Below are 22,395 nucleotides of genomic sequence, written 5' to 3'. Positions count from 1 at the left end.
ATCAGGTCCTCAACCCACTCCCACACATACATGAAAACTGAGCTCTTATATTCAGGTTAATCAACTTCTGAAATATATAACAGAAAATTAAGCAACAACTAGATGATAATCTAAATGACAAAGACTTCAAATTTCTTTTCATCTTGTGCTTTATTCCTGCTAGATCAAGTAGCTGGCATGTGATACTAGACTAATATTTGTAGCTTACTTTTAGCCACTGGAATAATTTGTCAAGGCACATGAGGAGAATCCAACATTTGAAGTTTAAAAAAAAAAAAGGAGAGTGTGATTTACAGCATAAGCTATAGTTCAAACAAAACATGGCTTTGCTGCTTTAGGTCTAGGCTTTTACCACAGATGGTCACCAAAAGAAACTGTGTTGCATCTAACTTCTAACTATAAAATAGGTTGACCTAGTAAAAGATCTGCAATTAGACTACATTGGTTTAGTTCAAAACGGTGCCCCTAGGACAGAAAATAAAATGAGGAAAACAGAGACTCAACATAAGCCTTATCTAAACACTGAGAAATTAAATGTGGAGACAGGAGTGGATGTCTGCATGCCAGAGATGAGATTGGTTGCATTTTAAAGCTGCTACCTCTTTCCCTTAAAAAAAGGAACTGCTGCGGTGGTGAGAGCAAGGGGAGACCCAGGCTGAGACACCAGGTGCCCAGTCCCTAATGCCTCTAGGCCAAATGAGCTGACCATTTGGGTAAGCCTTTATATAAGCTAACACACATTGTCTACTTTTTTTCTCTAAGCACTTCTTAAGAAGCATTCTTCGAGACAAAAATTTCAGTACTACTGCTGGCCAAGTTCATTAATGACATCTGCCCAAACACACGTGGACCTCCTAGATAAGCCCACATACTCGATAAGGTATCACAGTCCTTACCTCAGACAAAGAGGAAACTATGTACCTTATTAGCTTGATAGGGAATTTCATGAAGGCCAACACTTGGGGTGTGCTCAGTACAGGCAAAGGGCAAACGTGCAGCTAGCTCAATACCTGTATCCTAACCTGAATCACAAACTATAAGGGAAGGGATCACTTATATAAAATTTTGACAGAATAGTACTCCAGATCCCACAAAACTTTCATTTAAACAGAACTTTGCTTGTGACTCAAACTCTGGACCAAGACACACTTCACTAGAAGTCTAAGCATTTGTCTTTGCTGTTGTTTGGAGTTTTTTAAAGTTTTAGTTACTCAGAGTATACTAGGAGCAGGTCAATTTAATTGGAGATATGCTAAAATACACAGTCCACACCACTGAGCTCTATAGAGCTATGGGAATGAATGCTATGCTCTGCTGTTAAAGTAGTATTAGAGGAGATACCACAAGGCAAAGCTGCTTGGGTTTTTTTCTCCAGAGAGGAAAAAAAAAAGTTACAGCAGCTGCATTATCTAACAGTGGACAACTTCTGCACAGCCCACTGTTTGCAGACCGAATCAATACACAGAGACAGACTCCCACTATCTAGAATAAAGGCAGGCTGAGCTATAGTGTACATATTGTCCCCTGCAACAAAGCCTGGGACCCACCCAAGTAGAGTCAGCCCAAGTCTACTGCTCATAAAGCCAAGGAGCTACAGAGCTACTTCACAACCTCCACCTTTCTCGGGGGAGCCAGCCCAGGTGCAGCACTAGCCCCATGCCAACTCCCCAACACTGGAACCACCCTGGGAAATGCAGGGCCAGCACAGCTCTCCGAGCAGCCCCTCTCACTTCCCCTCACCCCTGCATAAAGCAGATACAGACTGGGAAGCCCAGTGAAAAGACACAGCCAGAGCAGCTCTACAAAGAGGCAGCATCTCAAAGACAGACCCAGCACTGTGCAGCAGCTACAGAGGACCAGAGCAGTACTGCGGCACAGAGGTCTGCTCAGTACAGAACCAGCTGTTGGTGGAAATTGTAATTCTGCGAGGAGCTTGAGAGCAGCAGCTGTACTGCTCCCTCAGTCCAGCTGGGACCTGACAACACTGCTCGTTTGGGCACATAGTAACAAGCACTAGCCAACAGAACTTGCAGGATCTGACCTGACTTTGCATCTATGCATTTATTACTCAGCAATCCAGAGAAAAATCCCCCAAAAAAACAAGTATTGACTATACTTAGGCATTACAAAGGATCAGAAACAAAACAAAAAATTCTGTCTTAAAGACTCGATTTTGGACCCTTTGCTAACAGCAGGCTATCTCCGATATAACCAGAAGGCTTTAAAGTTCAGCAGCCACTAAAAGTTCACCGTATCAGGATTGAGCTAACAGCAACCTATAGTCGATCTTTTCAGAAAGTACAGAGGATAACCAACAACCTGCAAGTTTGAGCTTTTAATTCCATCTGCATCAACAACTTCCCTGATAGCGTATAAAAAATAAAAATCTGGGTTTTTACAAAATTTCAGTGTTGACAAAATCTGTTCCACTTGGAACTTCACGGTTAACTATAATTAAGGCACTGTAACACAAAGCATTGAGAAGAGGTAAACTGCAATTTTGCCAATGCAAGGAATTGTTTCAGTAGACCTATATAAACTATTGGGAGTCAAATGGTAAACGATAAATTAAGTCCGTCTTCACTTGTCTAGTTAATGACTGTACTAACACCAATACTCTTCCCTAATACTAGTAGTTTCTCTACTAGGTAGACTTCACAGACTAAATTTAAAACACATTACACCAATTACTATAAACTGCATTTCACAATTTCTTTTGGACTTTGGCAACATTCTCCCCAGTTATTAGAGCAAACCTTTGAAAGACCTGAACCATTATACTGAGAGTTTCAAAGTAACTGATGTCTGCCTTCATTAAGATAATTAAGGAAGAAAAGCAGAAAAGATTGCTTTAATTGGATTTAAGTGAACACCTGTAACTGGAACTTGGTACCTTTTATTGTGTTATTAACAATTACTAGACCTTATCTTAGTCCTGTTTCATTTGAATACACATTTTCAAGACTGCTCAGCTTAAAGAGAAGGAAACCTGCGAGAAATTCAGCCTTTTCTGTCCTTGGCACCTAAACTGCCTTCAAGTTTAAGAGTACAACAGAAGAGAGAATGAATAAACACAACTAGTTTCACACCTTAGAGGTGAAGTATGTCTCAGCTACCTTTACAGACTATTGTTCTGTGAAGAACAATCTGTCTTCACAAGTTACTCCAAAAGCAAGGAGATCCTCCATTGCAAGTCTGCATGTTTTAGACTCAAATTCTGATAAATCTACCTTCTGCAGAATTTTTTGTCAACAGTACTAGATGCAAGGACACCAAATACCAAACTGCTTGAGTATCAACTCAGTACCCTGTTTCCAGACATATATATTCTTTTCACTGCTGTTATTATTTCTATTTTAAGTTCTATTTTGTGACTGAAAGCTGTACAAAGAATAGTACAGAAGACTAATACAAAGCTTATCCAGAGATGGAGACTTCATGTTTGTTTGGTAGCAGTATTAAGACAAATTATGACCTCTAAAATAATCTTACTCATTCAAAAAAGCAAGCCTTTTCTTAAAAGTTGATGTTACCAGTTGTTAACAGACTAACTCTTTTCCGGTGATGCTAACACACTTTTTTGGGATTATCAGCTTGCATTCGGCCTCCTATAGTCAGAATTTTAAAATTACCACATACCCTTTGAGCACTGTCGATTGGCACTTGTGGTTAATACCACCGTAGTCTCAGTAGAGTTGAGGTTCAGGAGAGAAACTGGAAATGGCCATTTTTCCATGTCTACTGCTACCAACTGACCCAAGATTCTCTTAGCAACCAGGTTAAAAATGCCTTTAGAGGAAAGATTCCTACAGACAAGGCTTCATATTTTAAGTTCTGTTAGTTGAAAAACATTACCCATTTTCAGTCATTGTTATTTTCCAGCTTATCCAGCATCTAAGAATTATGTTGTCTGCTTCAGTGGATATATCTTCACTCCCAGCAAAGTCAGTCACAGGATTTCTGGGTGTTTAAGTCTATGTATTTTAACACAAATTCTAATTGTTAGATTAATCATGAACACTAATAAATTCATGAGCCTGAAAAGCTTCAGTTGGCATGACTGAACTAATTGCAAAATGAAATTACAGACTTGTGACTTATCACAACAGTGAGATCCTTTCCTCACTTTTGTATCCAGGATTGATTTTAAAAGAATCATGGTAGACCTTGTGGCTCCAGCATCCATAAAGAAAAAAACCACACAAGCTTTGCAAGTCACCTCTATTTAAATAGATAGCCCTCACTGTGTACTTACAACCTCTAATTACTTCATTTCTTGTATTATTTTTTTTTCTCCTTGAAGTTTCTTTTGACCACACCCTTTTGTCTTCAGGAACTAATGTATTTTTTAACCCCTGAAAATGAAAAAAAAAAAAAAAGATCAAACTTAAAATAAGACCGTGGGAGGAAGAAAAAGCTTGTCTTACACCTGCCTCTTCCAGGGTCATTGCTTACGTTAACCTAGCATGGGACCTAAGAGCCACAAGGCGGAACATACCTTGAATAGCAAGAGTTTTAAAGCAACACATTCCTTTGTTCGTGTTGCTAGTACTTCTTTGGTGCAGACACCATTATCTCTGTGCTAATAAAACAAACCACTTCACTGGAAAAATCACTGTGTGTCAAGTCCCCCAGCGCTTTTGGAGGAAGATCTTCATTTGCACAATTTAGTCAGAGGCCTCTACAGCCTGTAGGTTAGCAGCTATCACTCTGAAATGAGCACCTGATCTTTGACCTACAGCAGCATCAGGCAACAAGTCCTCCTGAAAGCACTTGGTGGGATTGAGAGGAAGGGTCCTGATGTAAAGGGACAAGAGCTGGAAACCGTATCCAGGTAAAAGCTTCCTCTTAAGCTTTGCCTGTTCTGAGCAAGCACGCCTCACTAAGAAAGAAGCGGGAAATGTTGTTTCATCTACTCAGTATGAAAATATGCCTATCCAGGATAAGATCTGCCCTTTCAAGTTTTCTAAAAGTTTTAAGCTTTTAAGCTTTCCCACTTGAAGAATAATGGGAAACTGGCTTTGACAAGAAGAAAATTAATTTTATTCATGATCAAGAAACAAGTAGAAAAAAAACTTTCAATATCAACTTTAAAAAGGTGAACTTCATCCAGACTACTTCAGAATCAAACAAAAACTGCTCTCCATAAGTCTCACACAATGTTTCCACTAATATGCATTCCCACTTTGAAGACTCTCAGCCTTTTTCCTAGTTCAATTTCTGTTAAACTCTTCACTTTGAAACAAACCTGTTCACGTTCATAGCGAAGAGCTTGTTCTGAGAGAAGTCCATCAGAACAGTTGCAAAGTCAGAATCTGAAGTAACTGCTATCAGAATTAAACAAGTCGGATAAACCTAGATGGACCGAAGGCAACTCACCGAAGGCAATTTATTCTCGCTATAATTTAAGAAAATTAAGTGAGTTACATAGGTAATCATTTCAGAAGGGAGGATGTCACTAAATAATTTGGATTATCAATCGCTTTCATTACCCTAACACCTCCTTTGTATTAAACAGTGCTCAAAGGCATCCATTATTTAGTTTCCTCAGGCTCAGACTTCTCTGCAGCTATCTTCATAAGGTATATCTGTAGGACTATCTCCATGCCCAAGCACAAGTCTCACTTCCCTTTCAGGCAGCCCACTCCAACAACTATCAGCACAACCCCTGTAGCCATGTACAAGCTATTTCACAAAGATGAAAGCACCAAGGAATTAAATTTTAAAATGTGAATGCCTGTCTATAGATAGAGATTTATAAATTATTAGAACAACTGGTAGAGCTTTTATAGAAACACCAGAACACCCATTTTTAAAGACAATATTATATAAATAACCCCTTATTACTTCAGGCATAAAAATAAGATTTATCCAACACACGCATACAGCTTATTGGATCACCTTTACAACATTAACATACAGGAGACCTGACAACTCCATTCGGCAAAGAGAGCCAAATCACCCCTGTGCCACAGCAAACAAGCTGTCCATTTGGTGTCACACACCAGAATGACAGGGGTAGGGAGAAAAGTACAGACTAATTTCTCAAAATTGACCATTCCTACTACAACTCAGGCCCACATAGCATCCTATCAGTGAATTACTAATACTAACAAATGTAGAGGCTTTTAAAGCAAAGAGTAGGAACAGATTACAGTGTTTAAATGGCAAAAGCACCTGGACTTTATAATGGCACACACAGTTCTGCATCCAAAATAAAACTGAACCTGTAACAGTTATGTTGGGAAGTTTTGGGCAAAACCAGAGTCCTCTTAATAAAATCAAAGCATACATAATCCTATTAAGATTTTTCTAGATGAGCTGTCCTCACCACAGAACTAAACAAACTGAGAAACCACATGTTTCAAATTCTGCTGTTTACTGCCTATTTAAAGTCAGACTTACACACAGCAATGCTCAATCACCACTCTTTAAATAAAAAGAGAGTGCAAACTGTTAACAGAGTCAGAAAATTCCATAGAAATGTTAAGGATAAAGTACTAAGGTCTAGTTGAATAAACACAGCAGGCATCTTTACCAGGAAAACAGATCAAAGTGTACTTAATATTTAGTTTCTTCTCCTAAGTTATATGTAACATGCAAGTTTACTTCAAAATAACTTTTAAAAACAGTGATTACTTGGCATTTAGCATTACAGAGTACTACAGAAAAGTTGGCTGGAGCAGACTGAAATTAAACACTTCCTCTTACCCAAATAAATTTTACTGAGTCTATAATCATACAGCATTTCTTTCATGGCTAAAATTCTTTAGCTCTTCCATAAAGACAAGGTGTTTGCCTCACTAATAACTGGTCCATGTGATGAGTTTTTAAACTTAATTGAGCTCAGCTATACTTTATGCTTCCTTGCAGAAGCTATTTAAAGTTAACAAATTTTTTTCCACAGAAATTCTGTACTCTTGGCAGACCTCATCTGGGGACTAACAGTCCAATAATCAGCGACAACATTACCAGTTCAGGTGTGGGTACCTGGTACTGCTACACCCTTTTGCTAGAAAGGTCATTAACATTAAAGGTACTGACTTGATGCTTCAGTAACACAGAACACAGAGTGACCATGTCACAGCTATAGCCTGTAGCAGGTTAGATGCAGTGAATCAATGGTTCCACATCTTTAACAAGTGAAATACAGACTTTTACAGATTGTACTGAACAGTTAGGGCAAGTGGCTGCACCTGCACTCCCTAGTGCCTCGGGATTTCAAGCACAGAAATACAAATTCTGCTGTTTGATGCAGCCTTTCTGAAAGCAAGAGCTGATTAAATGAAGACATTTCAGAAACTAACATATAAATGCTTATTTTCATTAGAGCATCTGTCTCAAAAAAAAAAAAAAAAAAAAAAATCAATGCTCAGAGCTCTCTGTAAGAGGCAGCTCCTGAAATAAACAAGGTTTCCTAGGCAGACTACCCAGGCAAGAGGTGCAGGCAAGAGGTTGGTCTTCCTTCCCCTGAGAGGCAGAGGGAAGAGCAGTCAGCAATGGGGTGAGATGAAAACAGACATTAAGGACCCACAAGCAATAACCTCCTTCCTCTCACAGCCTGAAGCTTGCCATTGCTCAAGCTTTGTGTAAGTGAAGTTCTCCAACGCACCCGTTCTCATGCAAGCCCTGCACTTGTCCCCTCTAGTCATGGCTACACACCTCAGGCACCTGACAGATCTCCTCAAAGCCGGCACTTCCCCACCACTACCCACCTAACACCAACTTACCTACCATTTAACCAAGTAGCCCTCCTTCAAAGCAAAACCACACACATATCAAGAGTGTTGCATCTGTACACCAAAGACCAAAAAAAATAAGTGCTCCACAGTCCCCAAGTCAGCCACCACAACTTCCACCATCCTCTCCTCCTTCAGAAGGGGGCCCTGACAACTGGCTTTGAAGGCCATGCTCACCCTTGGCCCATCTCTCCAGTCCAGTGCATCTTTTACTATTTCTTTCAGAATGAGGAACATCTTCAAAGTGATGACACTTCCGCCTCATAAAAAGTTGAAACACTGTACTTTTTCAAGGGCAAGGTTTTTTTGTTTACTACTTTGTGCAACTTCCCCCCCAAAACACACAAACAACTGTTTTGCTCTCCTACCATCTCAAAAATCATCAGCATGCCACTTCCACACAGAAATCCAAATTAGGTTTAACTAGCTGCAAATTACCTTCTCTATTCCCTGCACTGGAGAACCTAAACTGATGTAAACTATGATCCCCTCACATTAAGACCAGGTTGCAGTAGGTGGTTGTACCAATCCAACAGCCCGTTGCCCCCCTTAGTTCCCTTTCTCCCTTACACCAGCATTTGCCAGACCACTTGGAGACAATTCAGCTCATCACAGCAGTAGAAAGTACTCAACTTTTTGCTGGTTTCATTGAATGGTTATGGTTTACGAAAGAGTCAAACACAAAAGACACAGCAGAAGCACACAATGTGCAATGAGATCACTTCTTCCAATGGCAGCAGTCAGGTTTGAGATAGGCAGGGCCATCCTCAGACATCCTCAGCAGTGTCATTTCCAGGATCAAAAATACTTGTTAGTGAACAGGACTTGCTTGGGAAATACATTTTTGAGCTTACAGCTCACACCCTCAGCTGTTTCTCTGCATGTCATAACACTGCCTAGAGGCTCATCTACCACCTCCTTCAGTGTATTTTAGAAGGAATGACCAATGAACCACAGAAATGTTTTAAACTTCAGAAGAGGCTTACGACTATAAATCCAAAGGGTTATAACCATCTTGCAGCTTTCAGTGCAGCACCTTAACCCTAGAAAGTAAGAGGACTCAAGTCTCATCTCTGTTTTATTTGCTACACTGAGCAGTAAATACGCTTTCTTTTCAATGAGATTCTCACATTCCTAACTTTCCACGATGCACCACACAGGAGAACCAAAACATGATTCACAACCCTGAGTCTGGCACGCCAAGAACCTAAACGTTAATGTTGCAAAATTTAAGTCTTCTGGATTTAACTCCAGATAACCTATTAGCAAATAGATCTGCAGAACAAAAAAATTAAGCCAGATCTTATAAGTTTGTCTTTCACTAAAGAACCCGCACCTTTCACCTGGAAGTTTCTACAGGTGAAGGTTAAGGAAAATAACAAGAGGAAAAAAAAAAAAAAAGGCAAGAGGATCCATGAACCAGTTTCCTCTTCAACAAACCTGTGCCACACCATGGAACATTTTAGTTTGCAAAATAAGCAAAGAATTTGCAATTTTCTTCAACATTCTTTCTGTGTACCATAAGAATTTTATTTTGAATGAGTCCTACACATTGGATTTATTTCACTGATGTAACACAGAATTATACAATCTGCTACTGTCCTGCCTCTCCCCCTTCCTGTTAACCTGAATTTCTGATACTCAGATGTTCCATTAATTACAGTTAAAGAAACATTCTGCTACCTTCTTGAAGATCAGTACACAACGATACAGACTTACTACAAAATAAAGAATTCTAAGCACGTTGAAGTATTCTGATCGCCTTTCAGATAAACCATAAGTGGTATTTCTATTCCCAAAAGGATGAGTCATAAAAACCTTAAATGGATGTGAAGAACTTCCCTAATTTTGCTCTGGACAAGACAGAGTAATGAAATATGCTACAGTCTGAACAGTAACCACCTCACACATTTTCCATGCATCTGAACTTAAATGATCCCAACTCCATTAGGAAATCATAACTGTAAGAAAATAACATATATTAATGACAGTTCTCTTGGTTAAGTCCTTTACAAATGTTATTGGGACTAAAGACTTGTGAAAAGGGTATGGGGACATGAACTCCTATCTTCAGGAAAATAAAAACAACTTCTAAATTGCATGAAAGGAAAGAATTAGCATTAAAACCCAGGAACTTCTGTAACCCAGTTTCAAACTTAAAAGAGCAGATAATGAAGTCCCCAAAGTAAATGGAGAATTATGGTACCTCTAATTTAACACAGCAACACAGCTTGCTTTAGCACCTAAGCATAAATGAGATTAATGTCCATACACTCCATACCAGGATTACTAGGGGAACATTACTTTTCTCATTATTTTTTTAAACAGCCCATTGAAGTTAACTAAGTACTCATTAATGACACCTGACATGGCGACTACTATTTCTTTGTATTTAAAAGGTGAACACACCTAATGTGGTGCTTCTGAGAAAAAACTAAACAAAAAACCAAGACCATCCTTGCTACTTCCCTAAACTAATAATTGTCTTCAATCATTCTGATGTGTCTAAAAGAAGCAAGAGCTAAGATTTACCAGAATTCAGCAAACTACTTTGCTTGGACCTTAAGAGCTATTAAGTCCTGAGTGGAAGGCCTATTCACAGTTCCATGTAAAGAGCTGTGGAGAGAAGCAATTCCCAGCGTATTTTGTAATTTGCACTGGCACCATTCCCCACGTTCTGAAAATGGAATGGCCCAGAAATTAGGCCTGCAGCTTTAAGCCAGTATTGTTTAGAGCCCTGCCAGCCATACATGCCATTAAATGCTGGTGACATCCACAAATGCCACAAAGTATATCTGAAAGCAAAGTCCTGGAAGATGGAATTAATTCTAACTTGAAATTCAAAATACTACAGCTATGGCCATTTTACACCTACCATAGAACAGAAGCCCTCAGGATTTTGGGGTGATATGATGCAAGACTGGTAGATGCCAGTCGCTTTCCACTGAAGAAACTGGGACAGCAATTCACAGTAGATTGATCTAGTATCTCTGCACAGAACTGACCGGAGGTAATGCCATCTCAAATAGATGAGTCAACAAATCATTAGTTATTTCATGAAGATAAAGGCAAACATAGTTGCAACTAATCAGTTTTTATACATGTGATATGTCTCACAGAAGAAAGGTGCACATTAGAAAGCTGAAAGACTGTCTTTGAAAGCGGAAAGGAAGCTCATGCAGAATTTACCTATACCAAACACTGAAGCAGTAAACTGAACAATAAGCAATCATTTACATAAAAGCCACATTAAGAAGACTGGAGTAAGCATGTTTGCACATTTTTAGATGTAACTGGAGCCAGAGAGAATGTGTGAAGGGGAACAAAAAAAAAAACCAACAAACAATCCCATAGCCTAGATCCACAAAAGAAATGAAGTTTTCCATCCTCTGTCAAAGATCTGAAGGAAGGATGATTTTGGGACTACTTTTTTTTTTCCCTAAAGTAACATTGTCATTAGCAAGATAAACTGTATCTTCACAATCACTTATTAGTCATTTTAGCATTTGCCTACATTTTGCCCACACCAATTGGTTCCATTTCCTACTCGATCTAATATTGTAAAAAGCAAGACATCCATTCAATTACTACTATTTACTTGTGGTTAGAGGGCTGCATGGCCTTTACTTGCAGAAACCCCTACTTCTAGGGCTATTATGCAAGGGGACAGAACTAAACCTGGCCACTGGATTGTGATACACTATACAGAGAGCAAGAGCTAAGGCAATGAGCAGAACCCAGCTGGTTTAGACAACATCATGCCGTCTACTAGAAGCAGACAGCAAGACACTGTGGTAGTAGTCAGATCATCTACCATCACTGATGGATTTGAGATGTGCTCATCTCTGAAACCTACATCCTATGGCAAGACAATCAGCAGTTGGCTGCTAACATAACCAGAGCTACAGATGCCTCTCTACTAAAGAGGCTTAGAGCCATCATTACCTGTACCACATTATTGGTGGCCTCTCTCCCATGCAGAGATTACTCATGCATCTAGAAGAAACTTCAGGGAAAGAGCTCCTGAATGCATAATCTTCACCTCACCTGGGACCTTTGGAGGGCAAGGGAGGCAGGCAGGACCACTTCCAAAATATACTAACTCATAGTTTCATTAGCTGTATGCACCGGATCCATGTCACTTCCTTTTAGCAACAGCACAGCCCCTCTGCTCTTTCTCCCCCACCCAAAGCTCCAGTGCTAGCGCTTGCAGAAGTGGAAACAGGGAACTGATCCTGTTGAAAACAAACCTGGAAAAAATAAATCATTCATTTATTCAATTCAAGAAAGGAATGTACAATCAAACACTCCTGGGATGCTAAACTGCGATTCAGAAGTGCAAGAGGCTTAGCTGTCATCAGACAAGACGAGATAAGGCACGATCCAGCATCTCAGACAATTCCAGGACATATCACATTTCCAAAGTTTCTTACCTCTGAATACCTAATTATTTTTTTTTCTGAAATGCAGAAGATGAAAGAGAGTAATAAACTACCAAGTCAACCAGATTCCTGTGGGTGAGACAACATCCAACAGGAGAAGGCAAACCATTATGTAGAAAATGTTTTTTTCCAACCAAGTGACCATACTCATTCACAGCAAAGCACTGCAGTACATTATTAAGAAATTAAGACAGGAAATTGAGAAATAAGGAAATTAAGACAGACTCAGATAGATTTTCATCCTGGATTTCCTCAAAAATAATTATTTTGATCAACTTCTCTATCATCCTTAGGATTTTCAAAACAAGAATAACACTTCCACAGTTCACAGGACCTCGCTGTACTTGGTATATCTGTATTTCTACCTCAGGACTGCCTGTCTTAGAAGAAAGGAAGAACTAAATCTGCAGTACTGGAATAGCAATTTAACAGCTGTTAAATTAGTAAGTGTTAAAGACAAATTCTTTTTTTTTCACTTGAATGATGAATATTGTTTACTCTGTAAGATTTGCAGAATTGAGTCCTTAGCTTAAAGCCAACAAACACTGTAGACAGACAAACCATGTTGACTTTTTCTAAGTCCCAGTTATGTTCCTGGTCTGTGCATGGGCAAGATAATAAACACTATATGGATATGACTACCTTGAGAACAAACGCTTGCACACAAAGTAAATTATGTCAAAAGCAAGAGTTAATTACACAGAGAATAACTGATTACAACTGACAATAAAATTGAAGTTACAGTACCATGTCTGAAACGTGAGGTAATGGACAGGAAACTGAGGCACAAATTCTGTACTTTTAAAAATAAGGAAAACTTTCAGATAGTACTACACATACACCTCTTTAAAGGGGTGTACCCTACCTCGCTAGGCAGCAAAGAAATATATATTTTGGCTGTTACAAGCTTTCCTTTAATGCCTTTGAACAATTATGAACATTTGTATTGCGGTATTGAGGAAAAAATAACAGTGACCTTATTTGGAAGATAACACACACAGACTTAGAGTACTCCTTATGAAAATCCAAGACAAAGTAGTCACGTTGGTAAAAGGCTAAGAGAAAACCTAAAAATTATCTTGATGTACCACTGTGCTATTCCTGGGGGCAGCACAGAAATGACTTAACTTAGTTATCATCCCATTCATTACAGACTGGTGGAGGAGTCTCTAGGCCATCTAAGCTAGCAGGTCAGAATTTGCCCAGACAAAATAAAACCCAAAGGGAAAAAGCGCCACATAACACTATTACAGACATTTAAATGAAATTATAAACAATCCATATTCAATATTAGCATGATGCACCTATCCAAGACACACCCAGAGAGTTCAACAAAGCATTCAGTGGCTCTCTTCTATTTGCCAGCTGCATACAGTAAATCCAAGACATAGGTTAAAAAAAAAATATATATATATAACCAACAATGAAAAGGCTGTTATAAAAACAACTATTTTATAGACGCTTTCAGTAAATATCCCGGCAAAGAGATACAGGCTAGCTGAATCACCGTCCTTCATTCCCTCATGCAAGGCTGGCTTTCTGCTACCAAGCTAAGAGAAATACACAGGGCTGCCCAGTTGCTCAAAGAGTGGCTTTTTACAGGCTACTTTACATAGGAAAATCCATGCATGGCACAGTTGAGAGGCGCTTTAAACTAAAAATTGCCTCCGAAAAACAAATTCATGTCATTAAAAAAGAGCAAGCACTCCTAATGTGTAAACAAATACATATAGAAATGTCATGACACTCTTTCAAAGCCACCCTGTGAAAATCCAGTTAAAGAAAAAGCACGTTACATAAGAGATGCTTTTCATGTAGACACTGTAACCTATGCAGAAATATCAAAATTTATAGACACAAGCAAAATTAAACAATATTAAATTAACCTCTGATAACTTTCAAGGCCTGTTGACACAAGAGAGTGCACAATTAGTTGTAACTACTAACTAGATTACTGATAATTCACTGGGGAGGGGCGAAGGAAAGAAACCCCCAAAAGCCAGTGTATCAGTAAATATCTGCTAAAATACAAAGGGCAAAACCCATATCACAACCACTGAACCCTATAAAACCTGGTCTATGCAAGACCTTAAACCAGACACTAATTCTCATCCATGGTATCCTCGGGCTGGGTTAGGGAATTTGACACACAGGCGACAGATGTTTCAACCTGAAAGGCCATGACTCGACATAAACGCAGACTCTGCATTGATTGGGACTACAGGGAAGAACCCACACAGGAACCCTGGCCCAGCACAAAGCACTAAACCTTGACTAGTACCACCTTAATGACAGGTAAATGCTTTCTTGGGCTTCTTAGACCAGACTAAGCCTTGCAGGCTTTTTGGAAACAGCATCACATATCATTCTTGTAAACGAAAAATAGTCAGCAGAAAGATCATATTAAGCAGACTTTAACAATAAAATAGCCAGCCTTAAAAAAATATATATATACTTTACAAAGACATATTAGTAAAGTGGGGGAAAAGGCTGCAAAATTCATCTATCCCACTGCCGAGACACAAGCCAGCCACAACCCCCAGAGCAGCCTATACAGCTCTGTAGCCCTGCAGTTACAGCGACCTGTACGAATCAAATAAGTATCAACTATCTTTATCAGAAGTAGTACTATTTTCCACAGAAATTCGGTTATTACTTTGAGTGAAAAACAAATATTAGAGCAAAAAGCCAAGCCAGCAATTAAGTTTCAAAGAACTACAGTATTTGGCTATTTGCTTCACAAACTGATCTAGTGCTACCAAGTTCCAGAAAAAACATCCAAGAACAAAATCAGAAGATTACTGTTAAACACATTTAGAAGAAAGGAACATACGTGCTTCTCCCTCCTACTATGCATACAAAGCAAAACCACAAATCCAACGCTTTTACCATTAGTTACTAAACAAAAGTTATTAGACTTGGCCTAAATCAATTGTGAAGCAAGTTTCTAGTTGTGTCATTCCTCCATACAGGGAACAAATTCCCATGTCTCCACAGATTTTTACTTCAGCAGTTGATGAATTAATGCCTTTGAAAGCAGACTATCCTCACTCAGAATCTTAAGTCAACACACAAAGATATCGGCTAACTAAAGACCCAAGCATTTAACAGCCACTAAGCATTCACTTGCAAGGCAAACTGAGTAACTAGGAGAGTCTGGGCACCACTGAGCATGTAACTGCCATCAGCAAACTGCACAGCCTTGGAAAAAATAAGGTATCCCTAGTCCTGGTGGATTACGGAAATGAGCTTCTTCAACAGTCTAAAATCAGTTCACTGCTGGGAGTGGAGCCTCAACACAGGCCTGAACTGTGTTTATCAAGTTTAAACAACATTAAAAGTAGAAGGAAAGATTGATCCTTGAGGTTTGGGGTTTTTTCCCCAGAAAAATAAACTGATTAGAAGTGGTCACATCCAGATTAAGAACAGTTAGCATACAACAAGAGTGGTTGTGGCCAAGTGCACCAGGTATACGTGTTTTCTTAATAGCCTCGGTAGTACTTGTAGCTCCTGGATCCATGCCTTGTGAAGAAGTCCAGGCCAGTGACCAAGTACATACCTACGTTAATAAACTCTCTGGGTATACCTAAAGACTAAAGAGTACCACTTACAATCCAATTCAGCAGGAAGTTCGAGATTGCTGTTTCCTAGAAAAGGAAAGATAATCAGAAAAAATTCCAAACAGTTTAGTCCAAGTCTTAATACACTGTAATTAAAACCAGTATTTCACTTAGAAAGCTAGTAACTTTGGTTCTGGCTTCAGTATCAAAACCCACCAGCAAAATCTCAAAAATCCTACAGATTCAGCACTCAAAGCAGCCAAGAGCTTGTTTCTGACCTCAAACTCCGAAATGAATGGCTTCACAGATTCCTCAAGAGCACCTTTACATTTTGGCATCCGTATTCCTCTTTCAGACCATTTCTCACACACAAAGCATTTGTCCTGACACACTTTGAGTCACAACTCAGCAGAAACAGAAGATATATAAATTACTATCCAGAAACATCTTTAAGCCATCACATCTGGTAACTACAGAACACCAGGACTCTACAAAGAATTACACTCTGTAAGGACAAATGCTGAACAAAGCAATTCAAGTTTTCAGAGAGGTATCTCCTACAACATACTTAAAAGAATTCTGGATGAATGAGTAACTGCAGTTACACATGACATGATGCCATTTATACTTCTAGACTGATGGCAGCCTATTAATGCTTGCGAGCCTTGGTCAATAAAAATGAAAAGAAAAAAACCCACTGCCTCCTGCACAGCAGAATAATCTTCCTGATCTTGCTTGTTATGAAAGTTTCTTCTTTCTGATGCAACATCTGCTTTAGCTATACGCTGTAAAGAACATCAGTTCAAAAAGGGTATTTGATGGATCCCACAATTAAGGTGAGAAAAAATCCTCTCCCAGACACAGCTGTGTCAGTCTGAGGTTACTGTGCTTAGCCCATCCCTCGCTCCTCATCCTCCACTTGCTGCTGTTACTATCCACACCAACGTGCCAGCTGAGAAAAATGGAAGAACATTCTCCAATTTATTTGAGGTTTTTATCAGCCAAGACAGCTTAGAACAGCTTGCTGTAGGACTTCGTTAACCTAGGTCATGTTGATGGAAAGGTACGGTTCCAGAAAAGCTCAAGGAAATTTAAGTCAAAGCTACTATGTCTCCATCTCCCACCCTCAATCTCATTCACTTCAATGGGAAGTCCCATTCCCACCCCCTGACCTGGACAATCAGCCAGTTCAGAAACACAATCCAGCCAAAATCCAACAAAACAAAAAAGCAATTCATTACCAGCCTGATTAACTCCCTGACTTTGCTTAACTCACAGCCACAAAGGCTTCCTTGCCAGCATGGGAAGATGCACAGTCAAGGAGGCAGGACCACCACAGCCCCAGTTTAAGCTGCCAAGTTTCTTGACAAGCTTAGGCAAAACTAAAATAGAGCTGCTTCAGAAAAGAGTGGTCCCAGCCTCCTCCTCCTCCTCTGCGAGCAGTAACATTTGCATAGCCATGAAGTCAGCCAGTTCAGGCAGTTGATCCAACTGAAGCTCAACATTTTTCTGTACCACCGTTTCAGCTGGATCAGCAAAGGACTAACAGGGAAAAATAGCTCCTTTTGGTGAAAGCATCGCCAGAGAAATCAAAGCTGCTCTGATGGTAATGCAATAACATGACTGTAGAGGATGTGTTAAGTCTCAGCTTGATGGAGTTTATGCTTGGTATTCTGTAGAAAAAGAAAGGGCAACACGCTCTGATGTCACTTATTAAAATTGAGATCCCTGGACTGAACAACTAATCTATCATTTTAATATATGTTCACTGATCAACAAACTCCAAAAGCAAGACTAAGGCCGTGATCTCACATTAGTCTAAACCAACCTTGCCTGATAAGATGGCAAAATAAATAAGAATATAAACTTTGACCCCCTCACCCCCAAAAAAAGGAACAAGGTCAGCAGAGTGTCAGGTGAGTGCAGTAAGTAGGACAGGACTCCAAAATCAGGAATTACACCAGCTTAGGCTGCCATGAGAATCTCTTACCCAAAAGATTCTGTAAAACATCTTTTCTAGAGTGCAGAAGATTTAATTTCTATAGTATTAGGGCAATTTAAGTTTTTTTCCAATGTCATGCAGCTCCACCAATATTACTAGTGGAATAAAAACAGCTATAGGTGGAATTCAAGAATCCTGTATGGTACTGTAACAAGCTCTTACAAACACACAGTTAAAAAAATCTACAACAATATGTTTTCCTGATAGCCCCTATTCCTGGGGAGGCAAGCACTTTTGCAAGGATTTTCACTGTCATTCCAGAAAGTTTTTATCCCACCATGCTCATTATGGTAGGAAAGAAAAGTACTTACAGATCCTTCTGACACCAAGCAGCTATATCAAGTTTACAATACTTAGAAGTCTTGTGAGTTTTATGAGCCCAGAGTGGCTTGTTGGTTGTTTTTTTTTTTTTTTTCCTTCCTAAATGCATAATGCTGTCAGCTACTAATACAAAATCAGAGGGTTTCACAGCTCCAGGGTGAGAAGATAAACAAACTTGTCTACTCTGTCTAGTTTACATGCACCTTCAGTTTCCACACATTTAAGACAAGTAATAAATGCAGGAAAGTAATTCCCAGGCTGAAAAAAACATTTTCTGCTAATAAGGATTTAAATGACTGATTTGAATTGCATTTCATATGTATAGTTGAGGAAAATTTCTTTGATGTGTTATGTTTAGAGTTCTGTAAATCAGAGTTTTCACTGAGGCTTAAAACCACCACCTTATTCATTTACAGATTAAAAAGAGTTTACTGTAGGATAACTCAGACTATCAAAAGAGTTTAAGAATCACAGGCAAGGATGAACACATCTCCAATTCATTTTTTTGGACTTTGCTTGCATTATTTTTTTGTTTCTTCCGTAAGATTTTTGCTAAGGGAAAACAAGCAGCATTTCCACAGAGAATTGCCAAGAGATGAAGAAATGGAAAACACACACTGATGAGCAGAAAAACAATACTGTTTCTCTATGGTAACTATTAACTCCTGCATAATCATAAAGACCGTTTCAGCCATAGATCAATAAGTCAAATAGAACTGATGAGTCAGAAATCCATTTAAATATTTACACTTTTTGCTACAAGCCATACCTAGAGTAATATTGTAGCCAAACAGAATGACTGTGCCTTCCATTTTACCCACTCTCCTCATTCGGGAGCCTATCTGGAGAGGCAGGAAGATCAAAAATACAAAACAACAAAGCAAAGCAAAACAAAACCCCTTAAACGGTACAATCAGACATTGTTAACAGTTATAAGTAGCTTCTACTCCGCACAGCTGAATTAAGAAACATTGACAACAACCGTGAAAACTGTAGCACACGGAAAACAACCCAAAAGCTCCCTTATCATTTCATAAACCATTAATGAGTAGGTTACATAAATCTACTGGACCGAAGGAGTTGCAGACCGGAGCTGCTGCAAGACATTAACTCTCCTCTGAGGGATGCATCGGTTCATTCTTGAGGACTGTTCATCTCCATGAGTGCAATAAAAGGAGTTAAGCGCATTCCAAACAGAAGCTGCGTTTTAACCCTTCATTATCTACTGGAAATGGAGGGCAGGGATGCTGGCCCGGGCGCCCAGCAGCCCTCCGCCTCGCACGCTGTTGCTCGTCCATCCCTCCTGCGCGTCGCTGGACGAGCCGAACCCGGCCGGCCGCTCCTTTGTGCGGCCCGCCGGGCTGTGGCACTGGCAGAAAGGAACCGGCGAAGCCACGAACCGGGTGGCAAGAGACGAGTTTCGCTGCTTACGGCGGCCCTTGCCCCTCTAACTCCCGCGGCGAGACCGGGTCGGCAGCGCCGCCGCCTCGGAGCTCGTCCCGACGCCTCCCAAACTTCCCGGCGCCCCAGCCCCGGCTGAGACGAGGCGGAGGGGCCGGGGAAGCCCCAACTTCCCGGAGCCCCCCGCCCGCTCCCGCGGCCGCACGCAGGAGCGGGAGGCGATACAAAGCGCAGCGCACGGCGACAGCCGGCCCGGGAGCGGCCGCGCCGGGGGGACCCTCTGACGGAAACCTGGCCGGGATTCAAGGCCTAGGAGGGACCGCAGGCACGGGCAGCCCCGGGAGAGGGAGACCAGGAAGCGGCAGCGCCCTGGGGTCGGTCGCTCTCTCCCCCGGGCCGGCGACTCCATGCTCCCCGCAGGGCCTTCGACCCCGTGGGCTCCACCTGCGCCGGGCCCCCGCCCCACCCCACCCCGGGGATCGCGCCGGGGCCCACCCCACTGCCCCCCCCGGGGCGGGGACCGGAGGGCGCCCCCTCCTCTCCCCCGGCCCCCGCACGCACTTTCCCGGAGCACCACCACCCACCCCTCACCGCCCCCCTCAGGCTTCCCCCGCCTCCGGCGCGCCCCCCCCCCCTCTCCCGCGGGGCGCCCAGACCCCCCCGCACCCCGCGGGGCTCGCACGCCCCCGCCACACCCGCCCACGGCTCCGGCCCCGGCCTGCGGCGGCAAAGGCCCTACCCCGCGCCGCGGACCGGCCCAGCCGCGCTCACCTGCTGCCCGCAGCCTCCTCCCTCCGGCGCCTCCTCAGCCACCCGTCGCCACCGAGCAGCACCGCCGCCGCTCCCCCCCCGCCCCCCCCGCCACTGCTCCCGCCGCCCGCCACGCCCATCCCGGCCGGCCCATTGGCCACCCGCCCCGTCCTCCGGCCTTTGGATTGCTGCGAGGAGCTGCTCGTCAAAGTTCCGACCACGCCCTCTTCCCCGCTCTCTCCGCCCACGGGTCCCGGGTGTTTTATTCACGCCGGGGCTTTGGCGCCCCCACTCTTTTTCTGCCGCCCCTGATTGGCTGAAGCGGTCGGAGCAGAGTGCCGGGATAGGTTGCCAGAGGTGCCAGCTGCGGCGATGGGCCCGCCTCCCCGCTCGGGGTTAGGCTACGTTGGCGCGGCGAAGGATTGGTTGCGCGGCGGGAGGGCGAGTGGTAGCTGGCACCTGGGCCGCGGCGGCTGGTTCTCCCCGAGGGGGCCGGGACAGGAACCCGCCCGGCGCCCGGGGACCCGGCGCCCGGAGACCCTCCGCCCCACTGCTGCGCCGGCGGGGGGGGATGTGCCTTCCACAGAGCGGCTCGCCGCCTGTCTGCGGTTTGCCTCTGCCGTGGGACGCGTCCCCTCACAGCAGCGAGGCGGCTCCCGGGCAGGCAGGGCCGCCGGGCAGAGCCGCCCCGCGTCGTGGGTTCCCTTCTCCGAAGTGCTGGAGTGCGGGGAGCTGGGTGGCCGGGCGCCTCGAGCGTGAAAGCGGGCCCCGCACCACCACCTGCCGTGAGGGAGAGCTCGGGGACAGGCGCCTGCCCCAAACCTGTCACCGGCGCTGCCACTGTGGGGACTCTTCCCCGAGTGGGGAGACCCACTGGCAGCTTCTGGAGAGCCTCGAAGGAGCGGCAGCCGCCCTGGCCTGGGCTGGCGGCAGCGGTGGCACGAGGAGGATGTTGCCCGCAGGCCCAGCCGCGGGGCCCAGTGCCACCTTGGTTTCCCCCCAATAAACCGTGCGTGATAACTGACGCCTTCCCCAGGGGCTGCGGTGAAGCGTGCTGCTAATGCCAGCTCTCCAGAAATCGCACATGTCATGTCCTCCATCAGCTACAGGCCAGGTTGCAGGAAAAACGTGAGCAGGCTCATCTTCGCTGCGCGTTAACCTCCATGATGGGGACTTTCTGAGATCCACAATGTTTTCGGGTTTCCTTCCTTCAGCCCAAGAAACACAAGCGTGCTTCCATTTTCAAAGCGGAGGCAGTACCAGGTGCTGAATTCAGCAGGGAAGCTGCGCTTCAAAGGGAAGTTACCCAGGGGAATCCTCTGCGTGTGGCACCCGTGTGACTGTGCATACAGGGCTTGGCCTGAACGCATTATCCAGAATGCGTATTTCCAACAGCTGCCTCCTCTCACCAGACTTTCAAGCAGCTACTTCATCCAAAATGCAAGCCAGAACAGTTCCCAGAGCATTGAGCTGAAAAAAAAAAAAAAAAAAAAAAACCCTCAGGAAATTGAAATGCAAAGATTACATGAGGTTTCTCTGCATCATTATCTTCTCCCTGCATGCGCCATCCCCCTTATTCCTCTTTGTTTCTGAATCAAGCAAAGAAACAGAGCAACAAAGAACATGGGCCTTAATGTAAACTGGCAAAGATCCAGAAAAAAGAGCAACTGAAATCAGTGGGAATTTCAGAACATCGTGTGCAAAAATAATTTACCGAGTTCACATAGGAGATGCTCAGGCAGAAGTATGAGCGTGACACTGACTCTGAATTTCAGACTGAATCTTTGACCCCCAAATCATCCCTTGTTCACAAAATAAACTAAGAAGAAGATACCTTTTTTTTTCCTTAAATCTTTTTGCATATCCCTCTGCTTGGAAAGCAAAAACAAAGCAGAGAGCTGCCTTCCCTCTCACAGTTGCTTCTCACTTATTTTCAGACTGCTGCTCTCAGCCAGCAGCACGGCACAGCTATGTTTGAGCCAAACATGTTCCCAAACAACTAGACAGGCAAGGCATTTCTACCAGTCTGAGTTTTCTTCTATTTTATGAAAACATTCCTGACCTGGTGTAGCTTCGGTGTAACTCTTCATCTTATTCACAGTCTCTGGATTTCTGACAAAAATTTTTATAAAACATGGTACCCTAAACTTTAATTTCTAAGGAACAATTCCCATATTATA

The 22,395-nt window shown here is 42.6% G+C and overlaps 1 protein-coding gene across 13 annotated transcripts in view; it reads right to left on the bottom strand.

The window, feature by feature from the left end:
- NUMB (NUMB endocytic adaptor protein) overlaps positions 1-21,256 on the bottom strand; it is a 97,861-nt gene extending 76,605 nt beyond the window's left edge. For 12 of the 13 annotated variants that reach the window (XM_074867924.1, XM_074867931.1, XM_074867937.1 and 9 more), the window contains exon 1: positions 20,237-20,311. The gene's annotated coding sequence lies outside the window, so the exon portion shown is untranslated. Of the gene's footprint in view, positions 1-20,236; positions 20,312-21,240 lie in introns of those variants that run through there. The other variant, XM_074867925.1, reaches the window with a different exon arrangement.
- Between the last annotated feature and the right edge of the window lie 1,139 nt (positions 21,257-22,395).

Source organism: Strix uralensis, chromosome 4 (genome assembly GCF_047716275.1).
Source record: "Strix uralensis isolate ZFMK-TIS-50842 chromosome 4, bStrUra1, whole genome shotgun sequence".
In the NCBI taxonomy this organism is placed as follows: Eukaryota; Metazoa; Chordata; class Aves; order Strigiformes; family Strigidae; genus Strix; species Strix uralensis.
This window is presented reverse-complemented; position numbering and strand designations above follow the sequence as displayed.